Genomic DNA, 9894 nt, shown 5'->3' with positions numbered 1-9894 from the left:
AATTCATTGAATGGTGGTATAGACTCGAAGGGCAAATGTGCTAACTTGTGAATGAAGGGAAAGAATTGTAACTTGTGCCCGAGTATCAAGAGAGAAAGGTTGGGGAGTGGTGGAAAATGAAAAGAAAAGAGAAAAATAAATGCTGTGGCACAATAGAATGCTATGAAATAATACCAGTGTCAGGATTGTGGCCTTTAAATAGGGAGAAAAGGAACAAGCAAATGCCTACGGCCATACTAGTCTGAAAATGCCCGATCTCGTCTGATCTCGGAAGCTAAGCAGATTCAGGCCTGGTTAGTACTTGGATGGGAGACCGCCTGGGAATACCAGGTGCAGTAGGCTTTTGCTGCCACCAGTGGCTGCTCAAACATCACCATCCTCACACTCACATTCAGCAATCCACAAACATCCTTTTCACTCCTCGCTCCTGCACACACACCAAACTCTTCCTTTCTCTCTATCTTATTGCTGTACATTATCCTCCTGCTACACAAAGACAAGAGGGCTGATTGAGATCGGAGAAGAAACGCGAAACACCAGAGTGAAATTCTCTGGCATCGCCGAACATGTTTCTTGGCGGCAGGAGGTGACGCATCGTTGGCCGGCAGCAGCATCTTCTGGTCCCGCCGGTGTGAATCCACCCCACGCTGCCGGGAAACCTGCAGCAGTGTGAACGGCCAGAAGAACTCACCCCAGATCTTACATTACTTTTGTCCACTCACACACAACTCTGAATGTTCACTTGCCAGATTTATTACCACGCCACTCTGTTTTAAAAGAATCTTATAACTGGGGGCGTGGATAGGGCTTGAAACTACAGCGGTGGAGAGGGTGGGCGGGGGGGGGGGGGGGGGGGGGGCAAGGTGGAAAAAGGTGTACGGAGGGTTTAAAGCTAAATTCAGAAGTCAAAGCATTGGGGTGGTGTAACACTTTGATTAAAGGCAAGTAGACTGTAACATGAAGAGTCAGAGTGAAACTGTAATAGTACATCAGCAAATAACATCCATGAAAAGAGCAGTACTGAAATAAATAAAATTCAAGGGTCTTCCGCGAGATTCACTGGATCGAATGGCTGTGTGAATTCATAAAGTCTATGCCTAAAATGTGCTCTGCTGTGTGGGGCAGATCCACTAAAACGATGGGGTGTCTTGTTGTGATGTTACCTATGTGAATGGGTACAGGGGCTGTGATGTGTCCCTGCTGTGAGTGGCCTGTGAAGCCGCTGAGGGTGATTGTGGCTGTAGTGGGCCACGTGTCTTTTTGAAACATATTGGAGGAATTAATTGTGGTGCGGGACCCTCCTGTGTCCCAGAGTAATTCAATGGGCTGTCCCCGTATTTTTGCTGCGACTACTGGTCGTCCGGACCTATCCCAAAGGGTGTCACAGACCCAAGTGGGGGGAGCGCGAACACCGTCAGTCTGTTCCGTCCATGTCTGACTGATCTGAATGGGTGCCTACACTGTGAATGGGCTTTGTCCTGTTCCTATTCAGAATGCCTGTTTGCTGGGCTCTCTGTGGCTTTTGTGGGGCATTACATTCTCGAGCAAAGTGTCCCAATTGTCCACAGTTGTAACACTCCTGTGGTTTCTGTGGGGGGCTGTTCCTGCCTTCATTCACCCATGCGGGGTTCTGGTGTGCTCTAACTGCCTGAATATCAGCCTCTGCCTGCTGATCTTCGGGTTTCCTAACTGCGGGTTTACTATGGACAGATTGCTCCCAAGCGCGGGACAATCTTTTTAAAACCCATTTCTCATTATGAGTTTCCTCTGAGGGGGTCATAGTTAGTGCAAGCTCTTTGTCCTGCCTCTGTGGCATGGGAGATAAGGGTGCGGGTCCATTTGGCCGTATTGTCTGGGGTCAAATGGGCGCGGTTTAAGTCACTGAAAACTGCTATAAAATGTATCCACAGACGTCCTACAAACGCTGTGGGGTGTTCAGTTTTCTTTTGCCTGCACTTATTCAGGCCTTCTACTGGGTCACCTCTGTTATAACCGATCGTGTCTAGGATCGCCGTGTGCATCTCTGCAAGGGTGCCTTCTCCTACGTTCTGGGGGTCGGGAAGGGCCGCTACAACTGAGGGGTCTAAACTTAAAACGGTGAGCTTCACCTGCTCTCGCTCATATAGGCTGTACATGGGTCGCCTGCTGCTTTACTCTAGCGAAGAATTGGTGGGGAGTTGCTGTGGGGAGGAATGGTGGGATCTTCTCGCACGCGTCCCTTAGTTGGGTCACGGTTAAGGGGGTGGTGTACTTGAATTCCGCGTCTCCGTCCGCTGCAGCTGTGCGGTGGGTGGTGACTGGATTCATTGGTGCCTGATCTATCTGCTCTGTGGGGGGTTGGGGTGCTTTTCTTTTCTGGGGCTTTCCCTGCGCACATGTTCCCTGAACATATCTCTGCGCTGTCTCACTCAGTTCCTGCCAATCAGGGCCATCTTCTTCCTCTAACTGAGATCCAAATGTGCTTTGAAACCCATTTTGTACGGAAAGCAAAGACTGCAGTTCAGCAATCTGCTTCCGACATTTCGCATGGTCTAAGGAGCTTTGTCTCTGCTCCGTGGTAGCAGCATGGAGTGCTCTTAACGCTGCCTTTAAGTCATTACATTGCTTTCGCAATGCCTCTACCTGCTTCTCTGTTTCCTCTCTTACCAGGACTGCACATGCGTGTCCTGATAGGCCTTATCGTACTGTGTTTGGAAGCTGCTCAGATACGCTAGACAAGACTGGTGAGCCCTCTTGGCATCATCCACCTCTCTGTCCTCCGCTGCCAACTTCTTCCTTAATCCTATATTCTCGCTCTCTACTTCGCTAACATCAACCTTGCTCATTTGATGTTTCTCCTCTAACTCTTTGCGGAGCGTCTGAACGACCTCCTCTGTGCCTCTCGATTGTGCCAAACAGGACACAATTGCCATCGGCTTACGTGCTTTTCCTAAACTCTTTTTATGAATCTCACTCAGGTTCTCCCACCAAGTATGTCCTATACACCCGGGACCTGTTTCCTCATTTGAGCAAAAGTCATTCCAAAGGAGCCATCCCTTCCCTTCGAGGTACTTCCTCAATTCAACTTCCCAAACAGGACACTGACCTACTCTGCTGCTGCTCGCTGAGACCACGAATTGTTGAGGGTTCATGAGGCGTTCCATTACCTGCATGGCCATTTTCCCTATCTTAATGCTTTCTTTTAAATTTGGAACAAGGGATACTAAGGCGGTGCTGTGAACACGGATACGGCTTTCGCTAATTTCCGGAAAACAAACTCCCGACAGTTTTTCGCAATAGAATCTATCAGTTTTACCTTATAACCCTGAAGGTTAAGCATGCAAAAACACACTTCCGAATTATGAGGATTGATCAGAACTGCTTGAACACTTGTGGTTGTTTCTGTTCCCAATTGGACTCTAATTTCAAATTTCTAGGTTCTCTCGGAGTGGTGAGGCCACTTCTAGATCGAGTCCCGTCAGAGTTGGCCACTAAATGTTGCTCATTTTGGTGAGTGTGCTTCACACTCAATTGGCTCTGTTTTATTCCCTTGCTCTAGAGTCGCCAGGTATCTTTATGATACCACCACAAGGTTCAAGTTCAAGTGCTGATCAATAACTCAATACACCAGTTAGTAAGGTCCAAATCAAAACACATTTATTATATACACAGTTAATCACTACGCATGCACAAATACTTTTTTGGCCACAGGGGCTTCGTGCCCTTTTGGGCAGACCCCGTACCTGACTCCAATCGATTGGATCATGTACCAATCGATTGGTTTGAATTCCCCAATACTGGGGCTGTTTCCTGATCGCTGGGCGGTCCTTGGGTGGCGCCGAGAAGCCTGGTTTTACCTCGATTATCCTAACTGTTGCTATTTTGGCTGGGAATCGCTCATTAATATTCAGATTGCTGGTTTCAATGCTGTCTGCTTTCTGCAACTCGAATATACAGAAGAACTCTGCAAACTGCTTGTTTTCTCATACTGTCCATTTTTCCCTGCGTTCTTTGCGAATCTCCATTTTATGTCGGGATGTGGCCAACCCAGGTGGCTACAATAGGTGCGCAAGGTGTGCGAGACGGTCAGCGAACCATGTCCTTATGTTCTGGGCACGCCCAAAGCTTAAAGGATTCTGGCAGGGGTTTGCGGATATCATGTCAAAAGTTTTGAAAACAAGTTTGGCACTGAGTACAGAGGTGGCGATTTACGGAGTGTCGGAAGAGCCAGGAATCCATGAGGAGAAAGAGGCAGCTGTTTGTCGACTTCTTTGGGGAAAATTAACCGTCAGCAGAAGGGGGTGGGGGGGGGGGGCGGTTGGGGTTTAGCTTAGTTTAGAGTAGGGGGTTAGTAAAGGTAGGACCTGTAAGGGAGCAAGACGGGCTTTTCACTATGTTTATATTTGCATGTACATTGTCATAAAACCATAAATACCTCAATAAAATGTATATAACAATACCTATTTACTATGTAATCTGCTGACCACACATCTCATGTGTCTCAAAAACATGGGCAAGTGAACTAGCCTAAATCCCATCATACACTGCTGCCAGAGTAGGCACAGACGGGCAGCACGGCAGCAGAAGTGAATAGCACTGTGGCTTCACAGTGCCAGGATCCCAGGAGCGATTCCCTGCTGGGTCGCTGTCTGTGCGGATTCTGCACATTCTCCCCACGTCTGCGTGGGTTTCCTCCGGGTGCTCCGGTTTTCCTCCCACAGTCCAAAGACGTGCAGGTTAGGTGGATTGGCCACGATAAATTGTCCTTAGTGACCAAATAGGTTAGGAGGGTTATTGGGTTCCGGGGATAGGGTGGAAGTGATTGCTTAAATGGGTCGGTGCAGACTCAATGGGCCGAATGGCCTCCCTCTGCACTGTATGTTCTATGTTTACATGATTATCACTGCTATGTCCTAAAATACAAGTTTAATGGTTAATAATGATTATCCAGTACACTTTATAATTAAATCTCAATCCTTAATAAACTAACTTATGTAAAACTACTCTAGTGGCATCCTAGCTATTCAGTTTTAAGAGGTCTCGTTGCTGGACTCCCCCTTCAATCCCCCCTTTTGGCTCTTGGCTAGCCCAAGAATAGGCCATTAAATAGACATGCTGAACTTGTTGGAGTCAGGCCTGGGTGTGGAATGGTCAACAGGTTAGAGCTGTAACAGTTCCTTTTTATCAAGAGGGCGACTGTCTTTGTGCCATTCCCTAATGCGGCGTCTGAGGCAACAGAGCGTAGTAAAAAAGATGAGCAATATAAACAGCTGCAGAAATACAACAATATACAAAATAATGCATATCCATGGATGGATATTGGTATTCAGTCCCCAATTCCATGTTTTAGAGAAAAAAGTTCTGTGATTTAAACAATTCCTCAGCTTTCTCGGTGTGGGTCTTGATGAGCTCCCGCTCCTTGTTCTAGAGGTGGTCAATTTGCGTTGCCTTCTTCTTGAGTCCTTCCCAGTCGGCCCACAAGTGCAGGATGTGTGGATGTCCCTTCTGGATGTATCGATGAACCCCCCATTGGCGGCACAGTGGAAACTCCGCCACCTGCCGCCTAACAAACGCCCTAATCTGCATGTATCTAAAGGTGTTCCCTGGGGGGAGGCCCAACCTTCCCTCCAACTCCTCCAAGGTCGCAAACCCCGTCGAGAAAGAGGTCCTCCATCCGCCTGATACCTGCCCTGTGCCAGCTCAAAAACCTTCCATCCATCCTCCCTGGAAAAACCGGTGGTTCCCCTGTATCAGGGACCAAATTGAAGCCTTCATCTCCCCCCTATGCCGCCTCCGCTGCCCCCAAATCTTGAGGGTAGCCGCCACCACCGGACTCGTAGTATACCTTGTTGGGGGGGAGTGGCAACGGCGCTGTCACCAGCGCCTCCAGGCTCATGCCCACACAGGACGCCACCTCCATCCTTTTCCAAGCCGCCCCCTCCCGCTCCACCACCCACCTACGTATCGTCGCCACATTGGCGGCCCAGTAGTGCCCACACAGTTTGGGCAACACCAACCCCTCCACATCCCTATTCCGCTGCAGGAACCCTCCTCAACCTCGGAGTCTTCTGCACCCACACAAACCCCGTAATACTCCTATTGACCCTCCTGAAGAAAGCCTTCGGAATCATGATAAGGAGTAAGAGGAACAAGAACCTCGGGTGCACCATCATTTTGACAGACTGGACCCTGCCCGCGAGGGAGAGTGGCAACACATCGCACATCCTAAACTCCTCCTCCATCTGCTCCACCAGCTTCGTAAAGTTGAGCCTGTGCAGGGTCCCCCAGGTCCTGGCTATCTGGACCCCCAGGTACCCGAAACTCCTCTCCGCCCTTTTCAGCGGGAGCTCCCCAATCCCTCTCTCCTGGTCAACCGGATGCACCATGAACAGCTCACTCTTCCCCACGTTGAGCTTATACCCAGAGAAGCCCCCGTACTCCTCAAGTGTCCTCATCACCTCCGTATCCGCCCCACGGGGTCTGCCACATACAACAATAAATCATCCACGTATAACGACAGCCGATGCTCCTTCGCCCCCCCCCCCCCCCACCCCCCGCACTATCCCCCTCCAGTTCCTCGACTCCCTCAGCGCCATGGCCAGGACCTCTGTCGCCAACGCGAACAGCAGGGGAGACAGGGGACACCCCTGCCTCGTCCCCAGTGCAGTCGAAAATTCTACGACCTCCTCCAATCATAACCACACTCGCCACCGGGGCATCATACAGCAGCCTCACCCACTTAATAAATCCCTCTCCAAACTCAAACCTTTTCAGAAGCTCCCTAAGATATCCCCATTCCACCCTATCGACGGCCTTCTCCGCGTCCATCGTCGCCACTATCTCCGCCTCCCCCATCCACCAACGGCATCATTGTGACATTGAGAAGCCTCCGTACATTGACGTTCAGGTGCCTCCCCTTCACAAAACCCGTCTGATCTTCGTGTATGACCTGCGGCACCACGTCCTCCACCCTCCCTGGCCAAGACCTTTACTAGCAGCTTCGCGTCCACGTTGAGGAGCGAAATCGGTCTATGCGACCAGCACTGAAGGGGGGTCCTTCCTCCCGCTTCAGAATCAATGAGATCAACGCCCTAGACATCGTCGGGGGCAAAGCCCCCCTTTCCTCACCTCATTAAAGGTCCTTACTAGCAGCGGGCCCAGCAGGTCTGAAACCTTCTTAAGAATTCAACCAGGAACGCATCGGACCCCGGTGCCTTCCCCGACTGCATGCTCCCCATCGCGATAACCAGCTCCTCCAGCCCAACTGGTGCCCCCAACCGCACCACCTGCTCCTCCCCCACTCTCGGAAACCTTAGCTTACCCAGAAAGTGGTCCATTCTTCCCTCCTCCACTGGGGGCACTGACCGGTATAGTTCCTCATAAAAGGTACTGAAAACTCCGTTAATGCACCTCGCACTCCGCACCAGACTTCCTCCTCCATCCCTAATTCCCCCTATTTCCCTAGCCGCCTCCCGCTTCCGGAGATGGTGCGCCAGCATCCGACTCGCCTTTTCCCCGTATTTGTATACCGCCCCTGTGCCCTCCTCCACTGCGCCTCCGCCTTCCTGGTGGTCAATATATCAAACTCCGCTTGGAGGCTGCGCCGCTTCCTCAACAGCCCTTCCTCCGGGACCTCCTCGTACCTCCTGTCCACCCTCACCATTTCTTCCACCAGCCTCTCCCTCTCCCTTTTCTCCCCCCTCTCCCTATGCGCCCTGATGGAGAACAGCTCCCCCCTAACCACCGCCTTCAGCGCCTCCCAGACCACCCCCACCAGCACCTCCCCGTTATCATGAATTTCTAGGTACCCTTCTATACACCACCGGACCCGCCTGCACACCTCCTCGTCCGACAGCAGCCCCACCTCCAACCTCCACATCGGGCGTTGGTCCCTCCCCTCGCCCAGCTCTCGATCCACGCAATGCGGGGCGTGGTCTGTAATAGCTATCGGCGAATAATCCGCACCTTCTACCAGCGGAATCAACGCCCTGCTCAGAACAAAAAAGTCAATCCGGGAGTAAGCCTTGTGGACATGGGAGAAGAACGAAAATTCCCTAGCCCCCGGCCTCATGAATCTCCAGGGGACCACCCCTCCCATCTGGTCCATGGACCCCCTCAGCACTTTGGCTGGCGCTGGCCTCTTACCCGTCCTGGACCTCAAGCGATCCAGTGCTGGGTCCAGCACTCTGTTAAAATCCCCTCCCATTATTAAACCCCCATCTCGAGGTCCCAGCCCAGCATACGCCGCATAAAACCCGCATCGTCCCAATTTGGGGCGTACACAGTGACCAGCACCACCCACTCCCCTGGAGCTTACCGCTTACCATCACATATCTGCCACAGCTATCCGCCACCACACTCAACGCCACAAACGACACTCTCTTTCCCCGCCACCCCCCGGTTCTTCGCATCTAACCCCGAATGGAACACTTGCCCAACCCACCCCTTTCTCAACCTCACCTCATCCACCACCCTAAGGTGTGTCTCCTGGAGCATGGCCACATCCGGCCTCAGCCCCTTCAGATGCTCGACCAGCCGGGCCCCCCGCTTGACCGGCCCGTTCAAAACCCCTTACATTCCAGGTGACCAGCCGAATCGGAGGGCTCTCCCCCCCCCCCCCCCCCCCGCCAATCAGCCATATCTCCTCCTTAGCCAGCCATGTGCCCGCGGTCCCCGCATGGCCCGTTCCCCACAGTGGCAGATATTTTTCCCGCCCCCCCACCTTAAAGACCTCAGTTCCCTATCGGGCCTTCCAGCAGCAACCCGTACTCCCCCGCATTCCCTACTGCTCCCGCCATCCCAATGACCCCCCCCCCCCCCCCCGGTGTAACACTGCGCCTCCCCTCCCTACCCACCAACAGGCACAGTCCCCTCCCGTTCCGGCCCCAGCGCGGGAAAACGCCCGCGCATCCAAATTAAGCCCCACCCCTCAGCCCAAAGCGCGGGGAAAAAGCCCGCGCCACCCGCAGTCGGCCGGCCCCACCCCCACTTAGCGAATTCCCAGGCCCAAACTCCCCCGCCCTGGCCCGGGCAACCGTTCCCTCCCCCGAGGCCCCCGTCAACCTTCCCCAACCTTCAACCCCTCCAATCCAACACCTTCCCCCTTTCCCGGAGCCCGTCCAACGGGCCTACAAAACATCCCCCAAACTTCCCCAAAAAGAAAAAACAAAACAAAAGAACAAGGAAGAAAAAAAACCTCAAAACACTCTACCACAATCCCCGAATCCCCCCCCACCTCAAGTCTCAGTCTGAGTCCAGCTTTTCAGCCTGAACAAAGGCCCAGGCCTCAACCGGGGAGTCAAAGTAATACTGGCGGTCTTTTTAGGTTACCAAAGGAGCGCCGGCTGTAACAGGCTAAACTTCACCCCTCTCCTGTCCAGCACTGCTTTCGGCCGGTTATAACCGGCCCTTTTCTTCGCCAACCTCCGCGGTCCAGTCCTGGAAAATTCGGACCTCTGCATTCTCCCACCTTCTGCTCCGCTCCTTCTTGGCCCACCTGAGCACACATTCTCGATCGACGAACCGGTGAAACCGCACCAGCACCGCCCTTGGCGGCTCGTTGGGCTTGGGCTTCCTCACCAGCACTTGTTGGGCCCCCTCCAGCTCCATGGGCCCCTGGACGGATCCCGCTCCCATTAGCGAATTCAGCATAGTGACCACATAGGCCCCCATGTCCGATCCTTCCAGCCCCTCCGGGAGGCCCAAGATCCGCAAATTCTTCCGCCGAGAGCGGTTCTCCATTTCCTCAAGCCTCGCCTGCCATTTCTTGTGGAGTGCCTTCTGTACCTCCACCTTCACCGCCAGGCCTAGGATTTCATCCTCGTTCTCCGAGGCTTTTTGCCGCACCTCGCGGTTCTTCGCCCACTGGGCCGTCTGGGTCGCCTTGGAGCTTGTTGAAAGAGGCTTTAGTGGTTC

The 9894-nt window shown here is 52.8% G+C and overlaps 1 non-coding gene across 1 annotated transcript; it reads left to right on the top strand.

Moving 5' to 3' along the window:
* The first annotated feature begins 223 nt into the window (after positions 1–223).
* LOC119975322 lies at positions 224–342 on the top strand. Its single transcript, XR_005462738.1, has one exon. It is a non-coding gene; the product is annotated as a 5S ribosomal RNA (ribosomal RNA).
* Positions 343–9894: the final 9552 nt, after the last annotated feature.

The sequence above is a fragment of the Scyliorhinus canicula genome, chromosome 12, assembly GCF_902713615.1.
Source record: "Scyliorhinus canicula chromosome 12, sScyCan1.1, whole genome shotgun sequence".
Taxonomy (NCBI): Eukaryota; Metazoa; Chordata; class Chondrichthyes; order Carcharhiniformes; family Scyliorhinidae; genus Scyliorhinus; species Scyliorhinus canicula.
This window is presented reverse-complemented; position numbering and strand designations above follow the sequence as displayed.